Source organism: Staurois parvus, unplaced genomic scaffold (assembly GCF_062004578.1).
Source record: "Staurois parvus isolate SC_StPar_1 unplaced genomic scaffold, SC_StPar_1.0 ptg000418l, whole genome shotgun sequence".
Lineage (NCBI taxonomy): Eukaryota > Metazoa > Chordata > Amphibia > Anura > Ranidae > Staurois > Staurois parvus.
Genome location: NW_028318214.1, coordinates 1 through 19,355, shown reverse-complemented (window position 1 = coordinate 19,355; position 19,355 = coordinate 1).

The window sequence follows — 19,355 nt, the reverse complement described above, 5'->3', positions numbered from 1 at the left end:
AGCACCAGCTCCACTGCAGCCTACCACCACGGCCAGTAGTGGTGCCGGTGTGCACGGAGGAAGCAGCAGTCAGCCAGTGAGGAGTATCGGGGGCAAAGTTTCCTACTCGGCGGTGTGGCAATTTTTCGTCAAGCCGCCCGAGGAAGTAAACGTAGCCGTATGTCGACTATGTGGCCAGAAAGTCAAGCGTGGCCAGGGGGCCCATGTTGGGACTACAGCGTTGCGGCAGCATATGCAGCGTCGCCATTTGGTGGCCTGGGAAAACCGTGATAAAGATACGGCGGTTCTGCCCGCCCCAGCCCCCGCTCCATCACCCGCTCCGTTACTTGCTCCGTCACCCGACGTCAATCGCCCTCCATCAGCCAGTCAAGGCTCCAACACCTCTGCTGAGGGGAGTTGTCGCTCGTTGGCATCTTCCGCTCGTTCAGATGCTCCTTCTCCTGCTACTCCTCTTCACAGATTCTGTCAGCAGTCTTTCTTGGAATCCGTTTCCAAGAGACAACAGTTTGCGAGCACGCACCCGACGGTGCAAAAGCTGAACGTCCTCCTGTCCAAGTTGCTGGTGCTGCAGTCCCTCCGTTTCCAAGTGGTGGACTCAGCACCTTTCCGAGAAATGATGGCTTGTGCCGCGCCGCGGTGGAGAGTGCCAAGCCGTCATTTCTTCGCCAAAAAGGCAGTGCCAGCCCTGCATTCACATGTAGAAGACATGGTGGGCCAGTCTTTGAGCATGTCGGTCTCTGCCAAACTGCACGGCAGCGCCGACGTGTGGAGCTGTAACTAAGGTCAGGGACAGTACATGTTATTTACGGCCCACTGGGTGAACGTGGTGCCGTGACAGCCGCACCAGCAACTTGGACAGGTCACGCCGCTTTTGCCTCCACGTTTGCACGTCCTTGGTCCACAAAAGATGTCCGCCTCTACCACCTCTTCTTCCGCCGTGTCCTCAGCCGCCACCCCCGTGCCAAGTCCCATTACCCGACCGGCATATCACATGTGCAGGGCGCAACGGTGTCACGCTGTTCTGCACCTGGTATGCCTTGGCGAACGTAGTCACACAGGGGAGGAACTTCTGAGTGTAATGAACAGAGAAATCGACAGATGGCTGTCTCCGTGCAAACTGAAAATCGGAACCATGTTGACCGACAACGGAAAGAACATGGTGTCTGCTCTGCGTCAAGGAAGGTTGTGCCATGTGCCATGCATAGCTCACGTGTTCAATCTGGTTGTCAAGCGGTTCCTAAAATCCACCATCCCACTGCAAGACATCCTTAAAATGTCACGTAAACTTTGCATGCATTTCAGCCATTCCTACACCGCAAAGCACACCCTCCTTGAGCTGCAGCGGCAGAACGGAATTCCACAGCATCGCCTGATCTGCGACGTTGCAACAAGGTGGAATTCAACCCTACACATGTTAGACAGCCTTTACGAGCAGCGAAAGGCCATCACCGATTTCCTGATGTTACAAGCGGATAAAGGTACTCCCCTGTGTAACTTATATGTCAGCCATTGGCAGCTCATGCGTGACACCTGCCGCTTGCTCAGGCCCTTTGAGGAGGCCACGCTATTCGTGAGTCGGCAGGACTATGGGATGAACGACGTCATTCCTCTGTTGCACGTCCTTGAACAAATGCTGTTAACAATGGCTGGTCAGGGTGCGGTAGACGTGGCGCACAGATCTCAACGCCACATGACCCCTGTGGGGCCAGGACAGGAAGAAGAGGAGGAGGTAGAGGAGGACATTGGTGCTCAGGAATTATTGAGTGAAATGGGTGGTTTTTCCACTCAGCGGACAGGAGTGGAGGAGCAGGAGCATCTGGTAGAGGAGGAGGAGGAGGAGACAGAGGACCCAGATGCACCGTGGCAGTATGCTGTGGAGATGGAGGCAGGGAGTCCCTCGCATTCCTTGGCACAAATGGCCCATAGCATGCTCGGTTGCTTGCGTAGCGACAGCCGAATAATAACCATCAGACAGAGGGATGACTTTTGGCTGTCCACCTTGTTGGACCCTCGCTACCGTTCAAAAATGGTGGCCTTTTTCACACCTGCTGAGAGGGAGGCCAAAATTACGTACTATAAAAACCACCTATGTAGTCAGTTGGTCTCTGCCTTTGTGCGCCAACGTCCATCCTTAGACACTGTGGGCCCTGTGCGCTCGCGTTCCACTGCCATGGCAGCAGGGGAGGGGTGGGGTGGTAGGAGCAGTGGCAGCTCCACCAGCAGCGGCTGCCTCAGTCTGCAGTCGATGATGAGTAGCTTTCTTCACCAGCGCAGTGAGGAAACTACGAACCAGCCGCAGCAGCAGCAGCATCAGGTGGACCTGGAGCAGGAGCTCAAACAACAGGCTTGGGCCTACTTGGACAGCACCCTGCCAACCGAGGTAGACAATCCCCTTGACTACTGGGCAACGAAACTTGACCTTTGGCCCCAACTAGCTGAATTTGCCCTTGAAAGGCTGTCATGCCCGGCCAGTAGCGTGGCATCGGAGCGCGTGTTTAGTGCGGCAGGAGGTATTGTAACTCCACGGAGGACACGACTGTCCACCCAAAGTGTGGAGAGACTCACGTTTGTGAAAATGAATCAGGCGTGGATTAGTCTGGATTTCAAACCACCAGTTCCTGACACAACTGACTAAATCCGCCATGAATCATGCCACAAACATGTGCCACTTTCAGGTCTCCTCACACACTGCTGGTGTGTTTCATTTTTTGTCATAGGGTGCTGGCAGATTACGGGCCTCCCATAGCTGCTGCCAGGCCCCTAATCTGCTATGGGCCCCTATACCGCCTCCTCATACTGCTGCCAGGTCCACAGTCTCTCATGCCATGTGCCACTTTCAGGTCTCCTCACACTGCTGGTGTGTTCTATTTTTTGACATAGGGTGCTGGCAGATTACGGGCCTCCCATAGCTGCTGCCAGGCCCCTAATCTGCCATGGGCCCTTATACCGCCTCCTCATGCTGCTGCCAGGTCCACAGTCTCTCATGGGTCCCTGTACGGCCTCCCATTGCTGCTGTCTCCATCGCCACACTCTGCCATGTGCCACTTTCAGGTCTCCTCACACTGCTGGTGTGTTACATTTTTTGTCATAGGGTGCTGGCAGATTACGGGCCTCCCATAGCTGCTGCCAGACCCCTAATCTGCCATGGGCCCCTATACCGCCTCCTCATGCTGCTGCCAGGTCCACAGTCTCTCATGCCATGTGCCACTTTCAGGTCTCCTCACACTGCTGGTGTGTTCAATTTTTTGACATAGGGTGTTGGCAGATTACGGGCCTCCCAAAGCTGCTGCCAGGCCCCTAATCTGCCATGGGCCCCTATACCGCCTCCTCATGCTGCTGCCAGGTCCACAGTCTCTCATGCCATGTGCCACTTTCAGGTCTCCTCACACTGCTGGTGTGTTCAATTTTTTGACATAGGGTGCTGGCAGATTACGGGCCTCCCATAGCTGCTGCCAGGCCCCTAATCTGCCATGGGCCCCTATATACCGCCTCCTCATGCTGCTGCCAGGTCCAGAGTCTGTCATGGGTCCCTGTACGGCCTCCCATTGCTGCTGTCTCCTTCGTCACACTCTGCCATGTGCCACTTTCAGGTCTCCTCACACACTGCTGGTGTGTTGAATTTTTTGACATAGGGTGCTGGCAGATTACGGGCCTCCTATAGCTGCTGCCAGGCCCCTAATCTGCCATAGGCCCCTATATACCACCTCCTCATGCTGCTGCCAGGTCCAGAGTCTCTCATGGGTCCCTGTACGGCCTCCCATTGCTGCTGTCTCCATCGCCACACTCTGCCATGTGCCACTTTCAGGTATCTTCACACTGCTGGTGTGTTGAATTTTTTGACATAGGGTGCTGGCAGATTACGGGCCTCCCATAGCTGCTGCCAGGCCCCTAATCTGCCATGGGCCCCTGTACCGCCTCCTCATGCTGCTGCCAGGTCCACAGTCTCTCATGCCATGTGCCACTTTCAGGTCTCCTCACACTGCTGGTGTGTTCAATTTTTTGACATAAGGTGCTGGCAGATTACGGGCCTCCCATAGCTGCTGCCAGGCCCCTAATCTGCCATGGGCCCCTATATACCGCCTCCTCATGCTGCTGCCAGGTCCAGAGTCTCTCATGGGTCCCTGTACAGCCTCCCATTGCTGCTGTCTCCATCGCCACACTCTGCCATGTGCCACTTTCAGGTCTCCTCACACACTGCTGTTGTGTTGAATTTTTTGACATAGGGTGCTGGCAGATTACGGGCCTCCCATAGCTGCTGCCAGGCCCCTAATCTGCCATGGGCCCCTGTACCGCCTCCTCATGCTGCTGCCAGGTCCACAGTCTCTCATGCCATGTGCCAATTTCAGGTCTCCTCACACTGCTGGTGTGTTCAATTTTTTGACATAGGGTGCTGGCAGATTACGGGCCTCCCATAGCTGCTGCCAGGCCCCTAATCTGCCATGGGCCCCTATATACCGCCTCCTCATGCTGCTGCCAGGTCCAGAGTCTCTCATGGGTCCCTGTACAGCCTCCCATTGCTGCTGTCTCCATCGCCACACTCTGCCATGTGCCACTTTCAGGTCTCCTCACACACTGCTGTTGTGTTGAATTTTTTGACATAGGGTGCTGGCAGATTACGGGCCTCCCATAGCTGCTGCCAGGCCCCTAATCTGCCATGGGCCCCTGTACCGCCTCCTCATGCTGCTGCCAGGTCCACAGTCTCTCATGCCATGTGCCAATTTCAGGTCTCCTCACACTGCTGGTGTGTTCAATTTTTTGACATAGGGTGCTGGCAGATTACGGGCCTCCCATAGCTGCTGCCAGGCCCCTAATCTGCCATGGGCCCCTATATACCGCCTCCTCATGCTGCAGCCAAGTCCAGAGTCTCTCATGGGTCCCTGTACGGCCTCCCATTGCTGCTGTCTCCATCGCCACACTCTGCCATGTGCCACTTTCAGGTCTCCTCACACACTGCTGTTGTGTTGAATTTTTTGACATAGGGTGCTGGCAGATTACGGGCCTCCCATAGCTGCTGCCAGGCCCCTAATCTGCCATGGGCCCCTATATACCGCCTCCTCATGCTGCTGCCAGGTCCAGAGTGTGTCATGGGTCCCTGTACGGCCTCCCATTGCTGCTGTCTCCATCGCCACACTCTGCCATGTGCCAATTTCAGGTCTCCTCACACACTGCTGGTGTGTTGAATTTTTTGACATAGGGTGCTGGCAGATTACGGGCCTCCTATAGCTGCTGCCAGGCCCCTAATCTGCCATAGGCCCCTATATACCGCCTCCTCATGCTGCTGCCAGGTCCAGAGTCTCTCATGGGTCCCTGTACGGCCTCCCATTGCTGCTGTCTCCATCGCCACACTCTGCCATGTGCCACTTTCAGGTCTCCTCACACACTGCTGGTGTGTTGAATTTTTTGACATAGGGTGCTGGCAGATTACGGGCCTCCCATTGCTGCTGCCAGGCCCCTAATCTGCTATGGGCCCCTATACCGCCTCCTCTAACTGCTGCCAAGTCCAGTGTCTGTCATGGGTCCCTGTACGGCCTCCCATTGCTGCTGTCTCCATCGCCACACTCTGCCATGTGCCACATTCAGGTCTCTTCACACTGCTGGTGTGTTGAATTTTTTGACATAGGGTGCTGGCAGATTACGGGCCTCCCATAGCTGCTGCCAGGCCCCTAATCTGCCATGGGCCCCTGTACCACCTCCTCATGCTGCTGCCAGGTCCACAGTCTCTCATGCCATGTGCTACTTTCAGGTCTCCTCACACTGCTGGTGTGTTGAATTTTTTGACATAGGGTGCTGGCAGATTACGGGCCTCCCATAGCTGCTGCCAGGCCCCTAATCTGCCATGGGCCCCTATATACCGCCTCCTCATGCTGCTGCCAGGTCCAGAGTCTGTCATGGGTCCCGGTACGGCCTCCCATTGCTGCTGTCTCCATCGCCACACTCTGCCATGTGCCACTTTCAGGTCTCCTCACACACTGCTGGTGTGTTGAATTTTTTGACATAGGGTGCTGGCAGATGACGGGCCTCCCATAGCTGCTGCCAGGCCCCTAATCTGCCATGGGCCCCTATATACCGCCTCCTCATGCTGCTGCCAGGTCCAGAGTCTCTCATGGGTCCCTGTACGGCCTCCCATTGCTGCTGTCTCCATCGCCACACTCTGCCATGTGCCACTTTCAGGTCTCCTCACACACTGCTGTTGTGTTGAATTTTTTGACATAGGGTGCTGGCAGATTACGGGCCTCCCATAGCTGCTGCCAGGCCCCTAATCTGCCATGGGCCCCTATATACCGCCTCCTCATGCTGCTGCCAGGTCCAGAGTCTCTCATGGGTCCCTGTACGGCCTCCCATTGCTGCTGTCTCCATCGCCACACTCTGCCATGTGCCACTTTCAGGTCTCCTCACACACTGCTGGTGTGTTGAATTTTTTGACATAGGGTGCTGGCAGATTACGGGCCTCCCATAGCTGCTGCCAGGCCCCTAATCTGCCATGGGCCCCTGTACCGCCTCCTCATGCTGCTGCCAGGTCCACAGTCTCTCATGCCATGTGCCACTTTCAGGTCTCCTCACACTGCTGGTGTGTTCAATTTTTTGACATAGGGTGCTGGCAGATTACGGGCCTCCCATAGCGGCTGCCAGGCCCCTAATCTGCCATGGGCCCCTAATCTGCCATGGGCCCCTATATACCGCCTCCTCATGCTGCTGCCAAGTCCAGAGTCTCTCATGGGTCCCTGTACGGCCTCCCATTGCTGCTGTCTCCATCGCCACACTCTGCCATGTGCCACTTTCAGGTCTCCTCACACACTGCTGTTGTGTTGAATTTTTTGACATAGGGTGCTGGCAGATTACGGGCCTCCCATAGCTGCTGCCAGACCCCTAATCTGCCATGGGCCCCTATACCGCCTCCTCATGCTGCTGCCAGGTCCACAGTCTCTCATGCCATGTGCCACTTTCAGGTCTCCTCACACTGCTGGTGTGTTCAATTTTTTGACATAGGGTGTTGGCAGATTACGGGCCTCCCAAAGCTGCTGCCAGGCCCCTAATCTGCCATGGGCCCCTATACCGCCTCCTCATGCTGCTGCCAGGTCAACAGTCTCTCATGCCATGTGCCACTTTCAGGTCTCCTCACACTGCTGGTGTGTTGAATTTTTTGACATAGGGTGCTGGCAGATTACGGGCCTCCCATAGCTGCTGCCAGGCCCATACTCTGCCATGGGCCCCTACATACCGCCTCCTCATGCTGCTGCCAAGTCCAGAGTCTCTCATGGGTCCCTGTACGGCCTCCCATTGCTGCTGTCTCCATCGCCACACTCTGCCATGTGCCACTTTCAGGTCTCCTCACACACTGCTGTTGTGTTGAATTTTTTGACATAGGGTGCTGGCAGATTACGGGCCTCCCATAGCTGCTGCCAGGCCCCTAATCTGCCATGGGCCCCTATATACCGCCTCCTCATGCTGCTGCCAGGTCCAGAGTCTGTCATGGGTCCCTGTACGGCCTCCCATTGCTGCTGTCTCCTTCGTCACACTCTGCCATGTGCCACTTTCAGGTCTCCTCACACACTGATGGTGTGTTGAATTTTTTGACATAGGGTGCTGGCAGATTACGGGCCTCCTATAGCTGCTGCCAGGCCCCTAATCTGCCATAGGCCCCTATATACCACCTCCTCATGCTGCTGCCAGGTCCAGAGTCTCTCATGGGTCCCTGTACGGCCTCCCATTGCTGCTGTCTCCATCGCCACACTCTGCCATGTGCCACTTTCAGGTATCTTCACACTGCTGGTGTGTTGAATTTTTTGACATAGGGTGCTGGCAGATTACGGGCCTCCCATAGCTGCTGCCAGGCCCCTAATCTGCCATGGGCCCCTGTACCGCCTCCTCATGCTGCTGCCAGGTCCACAGTCTCTCATGCCATATGCCACTTTCAGGTCTCCTCACACTGCTGGTGTGTTCAATTTTTTGACATAGGGTGCTGGCAGATTACGGGCCTCCCATAGCTGCTGCCAGGCCCCTAATCTGCCATGGGCCCCTGTACCACCTACTCATGCTGCTGCCAGGTCCACAGTCTCTCATGCCATGTGCCACTTTCAGGTCTCCTCACACTGCTGGTGTGTTCAATTTTTTGACATAGGGTGCTGGCAGATTACGGGCCTCCCATAGCTGCTGCCAGGCCCCTAATCTGCCATGGGCCCCTATATACCGCCTCCTCATGCTGCTTCCAGGTCCAGAGTCTCTCATGGGTCCCTGTACGGCCTCCCATTGCTGCTGTCTCCATCGCCACACTCTGCCATGTGCCACTTTCAGGTCTCCTCACACACTGCTGTTGTGTTGAATTTTTTGACATAGGGTGCTGGCAGATTACGGGCCTCCCATAGCTGCTGCCAGGCCCCTAATCTGCCATGGGCCCCTGTACCGCCTCCTCATGCTGCTGCCAGGTCCACAGTCTCTCATGCCATGTGCCACTTTCAGGTCTCCTCACACTGCTGGTGTGTTCAATTTTTTGACATAGGGTGCTGGCAGATTACGGGCCTCCCATAGCTGCTGCCAGGCCCCTAATCTGCCATGGGCCCCTATATACCGCCTCCTCATGCTGCTGCCAAGTCCAGAGTCTCTCATGGGTCCCTGTACGGCCTCCCATTGCTGCTGTCTCCATCGCCACACTCTGCCATGTGCCACTTTCAGGTCTCCTCACACACTGCTGTTGTGTTGAATTTTTTGACATAGGGTGCTGGCAGATTACGGGCCTCCCATAGCTGCTGCCAGGCCCCTAATCTGCCATGGGCCCCTATATACCGCCTCCTCATGCTGCTGCCAGGTCCAGAGTGTGTCATGGGTCCCTGTACGGCCTCCCATTGCTGCTGTCTCCATCGCCACACTCTGCCATGTGCCACTTTCAGGTCTCCTCACACACTGCTGGTGTGTTGAATTTTTTGACATAGGGTGCTGGCAGATTACGGGCCTCCTATAGCTGCTGCCAGGCCCCTAATCTGCCATAGGCCCCTATATACCGCCTCCTCATGCTGCTGCCAGGTCCAGAGTCTCTCATGGGTCCCTGTACGGCCTCCCATTGCTGCTGTCTCCATCGCCACACTCTGCCATGTGCCACTTTCAGGTCTCCTCACACACTGCTGGTGTGTTGAATTTTTTGACATAGGGTGCTGGCAGATTACGGGCCTCCCATTGCTGCTGCCAGGCCCCTAATCTGCTATGGGCCCCTATACCGCCTCCTCTAACTGCTGCCAAGTCCAGAGTCTGTCATGGGTCCCTGTACGGCCTCCCATTGCTGCTGTCTCCATCGCCACACTCTGCCATGTGCCACATTCAGGTCTCTTCACACTGCTGGTGTGTTGAATTTTTTGACATAGGGTGCTGGCAGATTACGGGCCTCCCATAGCTGCTGCCAGGCCCCTAATCTGCCATGGGCCCCTGTACCACCTCCTCATGCTGCTGCCAGGTCCACAGTCTCTCATGCCATGTGCTACTTTCAGGTCTCCTCACACTGCTGGTGTGTTGAATTTTTTGACATAGGGTGCTGGCAGATTACGGGCCTCCCATAGCTGCTGCCAGGCCCCTAATCTGCCATGGGCCCCTATATACCGCCTCCTCATGCTGCTGCCAGGTCCAGAGTCTGTCATGGGTCCCGGTACGGCCTCCCATTGCTGCTGTCTCCATCGCCACACTCTGCCATGTGCCACTTTCAGGTCTCCTCACACACTGCTGGTGTGTTGAATTTTTTGACATAGGGTGCTGGCAGATGACGGGCCTCCCATAGCTGCTGCCAGCCCCCTAATCTGCCATGGGCCCCTATATACCGCCTCCTCATGCTGCTGCCAAGTCCAGAGTCTCTCATGGGTCCCTGTACGGCCTCCCATTGCTGCTGTCTCCATCGCCACACTCTGCCATGTGCCACTTTCAGGTCTCCTCACACACTGCTGTTGTGTTGAATTTTTTGACATAGGGTGCTGGCAGATTACGGGCCTCCCATAGCTGCTGCCAGGCCCCTAATCTGCCATGGGCCCCTATATACCGCCTCCTCATGCTGCTGCCAGGTCCAGAGTCTGTCATGGGTCCCTGTACGGCCTCCCATTGCTGCTGTCTCCATCGCCACACTCTGCCATGTGCCACTTTCAGGTCTCCTCACACACTGCTGGTGTGTTGAATTTTTTGACATAGGGTGCTGGCAGATTACGGGCCTCCCATAGCGGCTGCCAGGCCCCTAATCTGCCATGGGCCCCTAATCTGCCATGGGCCCCTATATACCGCCTCCTCATGCTGCTGCCAAGTCCAGAGTCTCTCATGGGTCCCTGTACGGCCTCCCATTGCTGCTGTCTCCATCGCCACACTCTGCCATGTGCCACTTTCAGGTCTCCTCACACACTGCTGTTGTGTTGAATTTTTTGACATAGGGTGCTGGCAGATTACGGGCCTCCCATAGCTGCTGCCAGACCCCTAATCTGCCATGGGCCCCTATACCGCCTCCTCATGCTGCTGCCAGGTCCACAGTCTCTCATGCCATGTGCCACTTTCAGGTCTCCTCACACTGCTGGTGTGTTCAATTTTTTGACATAGGGTGTTGGCAGATTACGGGCCTCCCAAAGCTGCTGCCAGGCCCCTAATCTGCCATGGGCCCCTATACCGCCTCCTCATGCTGCTGCCAGGTCCACAGTCTCTCATGCCATGTGCCACTTTCAGGTCTCCTCACACTGCTGGTGTGTTCAATTTTTTGACATAGGGTGCTGGCAGATTACGGGCCTCCCATAGCTGCTGCCAGGCCCATACTCTGCCATGGGCCCCTACATACCGCCTCCTCATGCTGCTGCCAAGTCCAGAGTCTCTCATGGGTCCCTGTACGGCCTCCCATTGCTGCTGTCTCCATCGCCACACTCTGCCATGTGCCACTTTCAGGTCTCCTCACACACTGCTGTTGTGTTGAATTTTTTGACATAGGGTGCTGGCAGATTACGGGCCTCCCATAGCTGCTGCCAGGCCCCTAATCTGCCATGGGCCCCTATATACCGCCTCCTCATGCTGCTGCCAGGTCCAGAGTCTGTCATGGGTCCCTGTACGGCCTCCCATTGCTGCTGTCTCCTTCGTCACACTCTGCCATGTGCCACTTTCAGGTCTCCTCACACACTGATGGTGTGTTGAATTTTTTGACATAGGGTGCTGGCAGATTACGGGCCTCCTATAGCTGCTGCCAGGCCCCTAATCTGCCATAGGCCCCTATATACCACCTCCTCATGCTGCTGCCAGGTCCAGAGTCTCTCATGGGTCCCTGTACGGCCTCCCATTGCTGCTGTCTCCATCGCCACACTCTGCCATGTGCCACTTTCAGGTATCTTCACACTGCTGGTGTGTTGAATTTTTTGACATAGGGTGCTGGCAGATTACGGGCCTCCCATAGCTGCTGCCAGGCCCCTAATCTGCCATGGGCCCCTGTACCGCCTCCTCATGCTGCTGCCAGGTCCACAGTCTCTCATGCCATATGCCACTTTCAGGTCTCCTCACACTGCTGGTGTGTTCAATTTTTTGACATAGGGTGCTGGCAGATTACGGGCCTCCCATAGCTGCTGCCAGGCCCCTAATCTGCCATGGGCCCCTGTACCACCTACTCATGCTGCTGCCAGGTCCACAGTCTCTCATGCCATGTGCCACTTTCAGGTCTCCTCACACTGCTGGTGTGTTCAATTTTTTGACATAGGGTGCTGGCAGATTACGGGCCTCCCATAGCTGCTGCCAGGCCCCTAATCTGCCATGGGCCCCTATATACCGCCTCCTCATGCTGCTTCCAGGTCCAGAGTCTCTCATGGGTCCCTGTACGGCCTCCCATTGCTGCTGTCTCCATCGCCACACTCTGCCATGTGCCACTTTCAGGTCTCCTCACACACTGCTGTTGTGTTGAATTTTTTGACATAGGGTGCTGGCAGATTACGGGCCTCCCATAGCTGCTGCCAGGCCCCTAATCTGCCATGGGCCCCTGTACCGCCTCCTCATGCTGCTGCCAGGTCCACAGTCTCTCATGCCATGTGCCACTTTCAGGTCTCCTCACACTGCTGGTGTGTTCAATTTTTTGACATAGGGTGCTGGCAGATTACGGGCCTCCCATAGCTGCTGCCAGGCCCCTAATCTGCCATGGGCCCCTATATACCGCCTCCTCATGCTGCTGCCAAGTCCAGAGTCTCTCATGGGTCCCTGTACGGCCTCCCATTGCTGCTGTCTCCATCGCCACACTCTGCCATGTGCCACTTTCAGGTCTCCTCACACACTGCTGTTGTGTTGAATTTTTGACTTAGGGTGCTGGCAGATTACGGGCCTCCCATAGCTGCTGCCAGGCCCCTAATCTGCCATGGGCCCCTATATACCGCCTCCTCATGCTGCTGCCAGGTCCAGAGTGTGTCATGGGTCCCTGTACGGCCTCCCATTGCTGCTGTCTCCATCGCCACACTCTGCCATGTGCCACTTTCAGGTCTCCTCACACACTGCTGGTGTGTTGAATTTTTTGACATAGGGTGCTGGCAGATTACGGGCCTCCTATAGCTGCTGCCAGGCCCCTAATCTGCCATAGGCCCCTATATACCGCCTCCTCATGCTGCTGCCAGGTCCAGAGTCTCTCATGGGTCCCTGTACGGCCTCCCATTGCTGCTGTCTCCATCGCCACACTCTGCCATGTGCCACTTTCAGGTCTCCTCACACACTGCTGGTGTGTTGAATTTTTTGACATAGGGTGCTGGCAGATTACGGGCCTCCCATTGCTGCTGCCAGGCCCCTAATCTGCTATGGGCCCCTATACCGCCTCCTCTAACTGCTGCCAAGTCCAGAGTCTGTCATGGGTCTCTGTACGGCCTCCCATTGCTGCTGTCTCCATCGCCACACTCTGCCATGTGCCACATTCAGGTCTCTTCACACTGCTGGTGTGTTGAATTTTTTGACATAGGGTGCTGGCAGATTACGGGCCTCCCATAGCTGCTGCCAGGCCCCTAATCTGCCATGGGCCCCTGTACCACCTCCTCATGCTGCTGCCAGGTCCACAGTCTCTCATGCCATGTGCTACTTTCAGGTCTCCTCACACTGCTGGTGTGTTGAATTTTTTGACATAGGGTGCTGGCAGATTACGGGCCTCCCATAGCTGCTGCCAGGCCCCTAATCTGCCATGGGCCCCTATATACCGCCTCCTCATGCTGCTGCCAGGTCCAGAGTCTGTCATGGGTCCCGGTACGGCCTCCCATTGCTGCTGTCTCCATCGCCACACTCTGCCATGTGCCACTTTCAGGTCTCCTCACACACTGCTGGTGTGTTGAATTTTTTGACATAGGGTGCTGGCAGATGACGGGCCTCCCATAGCTGCTGCCAGGCCCCTAATCTGCCATGGGCCCCTATATACCGCCTCCTCATGCTGCTGCCAAGTCCAGAGTCTGTCATGGGTCCCTGTACGGCCTCCCATTGCTGCTGTCTCCATCGCCACACTCTGCCATGTGCCACTTTCAGGTCTCCTCACACACTGCTGTTGTGTTGAATTTTTTGACATAGGGTGCTGGCAGATTACGGGCCTCCCATAGCTGCTGCCAGGCCCCTAATCTGCCATGGGCCCCTATATACCGCCTCCTCATGCTGCTGCCAGGTCCAGAGTCTGTCATGGGTCCCTGTACGGCCTCCCATTGCTGCTGTCTCCATCGCCACACTCTGCCATGTGCCACTTTCAGGTCTCCTCACACACTGCTGGTGTGTTGAATTTTTTGACATAGGGTGCTGGCAGATTACGGGCCTCCCATAGCTGCTGCCAGGCCCCTAATCTGCCATGGGCCCCTGTACCGCCTCCTCATGCTGCTGCCAGGTCCACAGTCTCTCATGCCATGTGCCACTTTCAGGTCTCCTCACACTGCTGGTGTGTTCAATTTTTTGACATAGGGTGCTGGCAGATTACGGGCCTCCCATAGCGGCTGCCAGGCCCCTAATCTGCCATGGGCCCCTAATCTGCCATGGGCCCCTATATACCGCCTCCTCATGCTGCTGCCAAGTCCAGAGTCTCTCATGGGTCCCTGTACGGCCTCCCATTGCTGCTGTCTCCATCGCCACACTCTGCCATGTGCCACTTTCAGGTCTCCTCACACACTGCTGTTGTGTTGAATTTTTTGACATAGGGTGCTGGCAGATTACGGGCCTCCCATAGCTGCTGCCAGACCCCTAATCTGCCATGGGCCCCTATACCGCCTCCTCATGCTGCTGCCAGGTCCACAGTCTCTCATGCCATGTGCCACTTTCAGGTCTCCTCACACTGCTGGTGTGTTCAATTTTTTGACATAGGGTGTTGGCAGATTACGGGCCTCCCAAAGCTGCTGCCAGGCCCCTAATCTGCCATGGGCCCCTATACCGCCTCCTCATGCTGCTGCCAGGTCCACAGTCTCTCATGCCATGTGCCACTTTCAGGTCTCCTCACACTGCTGGTGTGTTCAATTTTTTGACATAGGGTGCTGGCAGATTACGGGCCTCCCATAGCTGCTGCCAGGCCCATACTCTGCCATGGGCCCCTACATACCGCCTCCTCATGCTGCTGCCAAGTCCAGAGTCTCTCATGGGTCCCTGTACGGCCTCCCATTGCTGCTGTCTCCATCGCCACACTCTGCCATGTGCCACTTTCAGGTCTCCTCACACACTGCTGTTGTGTTGAATTTTTTGACATAGGGTGCTGGCAGATTACGGGCCTCCCATAGCTGCTGCCAGGCCCCTAATCTGCCATGGGCCCCTATATACCGCCTCCTCATGCTGCTGCCAGGTCCAGAGTCTGTCATGGGTCCCTGTACGGCCTCCCATTGCTGCTGTCTCCTTCGTCACACTCTGCCATGTGCCACTTTCAGGTCTCCTCACACACTGCTGGTGTGTTGAATTTTTTGACATAGGGTGCTGGCAGATTACGGGCCTCCTATAGCTGCTGCCAGGCCCCTAATCTGCCATAGGCCCCTATATACCACCTCCTCATGCTGCTGCCAGGTCCAGAGTCTCTCATGGGTCCCTGTACGGCCTCCCATTGCTGCTGTCTCCATCGCCACACTCTGCCATGTGCCACTTTCAGGTATCTTCACACTGCTGGTGTGTTGAATTTTTTGACATAGGGTGCTGGCAGATTACGGGCCTCCCATAGCTGCTGCCAGGCCCCTAATCTGCCATGGGCCCCTGTACCGCCTCCTCATGCTGCTGCCAGGTCCACAGTCTCTCATGCCATATGCCACTTTCAGGTCTCCTCACACTGCTGGTGTGTTCAATTTTTTGACATAGGGTGCTGGCAGATTACGGGCCTCCCATAGCTGCTGCCAGGCCCCTAATCTGCCATGGGCCCCTGTACCACCTACTCATGCTGCTGCCAGGTCCACAGTCTCTCATGCCATGTGCCACTTTCAGGTCTCCTCACACTGCTGGTGTGTTCAATTTTTTGACATAGGGTGCTGGCAGATTACGGGCCTCCCATAGCTGCTGCCAGGCCCCTAATCTGCCATGGGCCCCTATATACCGCCTCCTCATGCTGCTGCCAGGTCCAGAGTCTCTCATGGGTCCCTGTACGGCCTCCCATTGCTGCTGTCTCCATCGCCACACTCTGCCATGTGCCACTTTCAGGTCTCCTCACACACTGCTGTTGTGTTGAATTTTTTGACATAGGGTGCTGGCAGATTACGGGCCTCCCATAGCTGCTGCCAGGCCCCTAATCTGCCATGGGCCCCTGTACCGCCTCCTCATGCTGCTGCCAGGTCCACAGTCTCTCATGCCATGTGCCACTTTCAGGTCTCCTCACACTGCTGGTGTGTTCAATTTTTTGACATAGGGTGCTGGCAGATTACGGGCCTCCCATAGCTGCTGCCAGGCCCCTAATCTGCCATGGGCCCCTATATACCGCCTCCTCATGCTGCTGCCAAGTCCAGAGTCTCTCATGGGTCCCTGTACGGCCTCCCATTGCTGCTGTCTCCATCGCCACACTCTGCCATGTGCCACTTTCAGGTCTCCTCACACACTGCTGTTGTGTTGAATTTTTTGACATAGGGTGCTGGCAGATTACGGGCCTCCCATAGCTGCTGCCAGGCCCCTAATCTGCCATGGGCCCCTATATACCGCCTCCTCATGCTGCTGCCAGGTCCAGAGTGTGTCATGGGGTCCCTGTACGGCCTCCCATTGCTGCTGTCTCCATCGCCACACTCTGCCATGTGCCACTTTCAGGTCTCCTCACACACTGCTGGTGTGTTGAATTTTTTGACATAGGGTGCTGGCAGATTACGGGCCTCCTATAGCTGCTGCCAGGCCCTAATCTGCCATAGGCCCCTATATACCGCCTCCTCATGCTGCTGCCAGGTCCAGTGTCTCTCATGGGTCCCTGTACGGCCTCCCATTGCTGCTGTCTCCATCGCCACACTCTGCCATGTGCCACTTTCAGGTCTCCTCACACACTGCTGGTGTGTTGAATTTTTTGACATAGGGTGCTGGCAGATTACGGGCCTCCCATTGCTGCTGCCAGGCCCCTAATCTGCTATGGGCCCCTATACCGCCTCCTCTAACTGCTGCCAAGTCCAGAGTCTGTCATGGGTCCCTGTACGGCCTCCCATTGCTGCTGTCTCCATCGCCACACTCTGCCATGTGCCACATTCAGGTCTCTTCACACTGCTGGTGTGTTGAATTTTTTGACATAGGGTGCTGGCAGATTACGGGCCTCCCATAGCTGCTGCCAGGCCCCTAATCTGCCATGGGCCCCTGTACCACCTCCTCATGCTGCTGCCAGGTCCACAGTCTCTCATGCCATGTGCTACTTTCAGGTCTCCTCACACTGCTGGTGTGTTGAATTTTTTGACATAGGGTGCTGGCAGATTACGGGCCTCCCATAGCTGCTGCCAGGCCCCTAATCTGCCATGGGCCCCTATATACCGCCCTCTCATGCTGCTGCCAGGTCCAGAGTCTGTCATGGGTCCCGGTACGGCCTCCCATTGCTGCTGTCTCCATCGCCACACTCTGCCATGTGCCACTTTCAGGTCTCCTCACACACTGCTGGTGTGTTGAATTTTTTGACATAGGGTGCTGGCAGATGACGGGCCTCCCATAGCTGCTGCCAGGCCCCTAATCTGCCATGGGCCCCTATATACCGCCCTCCTCATGCTGCTGCCAAGTCCAGAGTCTCTCATGGGTCCCTGTACGGCCTCCCATTGCTGCTGTCTCCATCGCCACACTCTGCCATGTGCCACTTTCAGGTCTCCTCACACACTGCTGTTGTGTTGAATTTTTTGACATAGGGTGCTGGCAGATTACGGGCCTCCCATAGCTGCTGCCAGGCCCCTAATCTGCCATGGGCCCCTATATACCGCCTCCTCATGCTGCTGCCAGGTCCAGAGTCTGTCATGGGTCCCTGTACGGCCTCCCATTGCTGCTGTCTCCATCGCCACACTCTGCCATGTGCCACTTTCAGGTCTCCTCACACACTGCTGGTGTGTTGAATTTTTTGACATAGGGTGCTGGCAGATTACGGGCCTCCCATAGCTGCTGCCAGGCCCCTAATCTGCCATGGGCCCCTGTACCGCCTCCTCATGCTGCTGCCAGGTCCACAGTCTCTCATGCCATGTGCCACTTTCAGGTCTCCTCACACTGCTGGTGTGTTCAATTTTTTGACATAGGGTGCTGGCAGATTACGGGCCTCCCATAGCGGCTGCCAGGCCCCTAATCTGCCATGGGCCCCTAATCTGCCATGGGCCCCTATATACCGCCTCCTCATGCTGCTGCCAAGTCCAGAGTCTCTCATGGGTCCCTGTACGGCCTCCCATTGCTGCTGTCTCCATCGCCACACTCTGCCATGTGCCACTTTCAGGTCTCCTCACACACTGCTGTTGTGTTGAATTTTTTGACATAGGGTGCTGGCAGATTACGGGCCTCCCATAGCTGCTGCCAGGCCCCTAATCTGCCATGGGCCCCTATCTACCGCCTCCTCATGCTGCTGCCAGGTCCAGAGTCTGTCATGGGTCCCTGTACGGCCTCCCATTGCTGCTGTCTCCATCGCCACACTCTGCCATGTGCCACTTTCAGGTCTCCTCACACACTGCTGGTGTGTTGAATTTTTTGACATAGGGTGCTGGCAGATTACGGGCCTCCTATAGCGGCTGCCAGGCCCCTAATCTGCCATAGGCCCCTATATACCACCTCCTCATGCTGCTGCCAGGTCCAGAGTCTGTCATGGGTCCCCTGTACGGCCTCCCATTGCTGCTGTCTCCATCGCCACACTCTGCCATGTGCCACTTTCAGGTCTCCTCACACACTGCTGGTGTGTTGAATTTTTTGACATAGGGTGCTGGCAGATTACGGGCCCTCCCATTGCTGCTGCCAGGCCCCTAATCTGCCATGGGCCCCTATACCGCCTCCTCATGCTGCTGCCAAGTCCAGAGTCTGTCATGGGTCCCTGTACGGCCTCCCATTGCTGCTGTCTCCATCGCCACACTCTGCCATGTGCCACATTCAGGTCTCTTCACACTGCTGGTGTGTTGAATTTTTTGACATAGGGTGCTGGCAGATTACGGGCCTCCCATAGCTGCTGCCAGGCCCCTAATCTGCCATGGGCCCCTGTACCGCCTCCTCATGCTGCTGCCAGGTCCACAGTCTCTCATGCAATGTGCCACTTTCAGGTCTCCTCACACTGCTGGTGTGTTGAATTTTTTGACATAGGGTGCTGGCAGATTACGGGCCTCCCATAGCTGCTGCCATGGGCCCCTAATCTGCCATGGGCCCCTATATACCGCCTCCTCATGCTGCTGCCAGGTCCAGAGTCTCTCATGGGTCCCTGTACGGCCTCCCTTTGCTGCTGTCTCCATCGCCACACTCTGCCATGTGCCCACTTTCAGGTCTCCTCACACACTGCTGGTGTGTTGAATTTTTGGACATAGGGTGCTGGCAGATTACGGGCCTCCCATAGCTGCTGCCAGGCCCCTAATCTGCCATGGGCCCCTATATACCGCCTCCTCATGCTACTGCCAAGTCCAGAGTCTGTCATGGGTCCCTGTACGGCCTCCCATTGCTGCTGTCTCCATCGCCACACTCTGCCATGTGCCACTTTCAGGTCTCCTCAGACACTGCTGGTGTGTTGAATTTTTTTGACATAGGGTGCTGGCAGATTACGGGCCTCCCATTGCTGCTGCCAGGCCCGTAATCTGCCATGGGCCCCTATACCGCCTCCTCATGCTGCTGCCAAGTCCAGAGTCTGTCATGGGTCCCTGTACGGCCTCCCATTGCTGCTGTCTCCATCGCCACACTCTGCCATGTGCCACTTTCAGGTCTCCTCACACTGCTGGTGTGTTCAATTTTTTGACATAGGGTGCTGGCAGATTACGGGCCTCCCATAGCTGCTGCCAGGACCG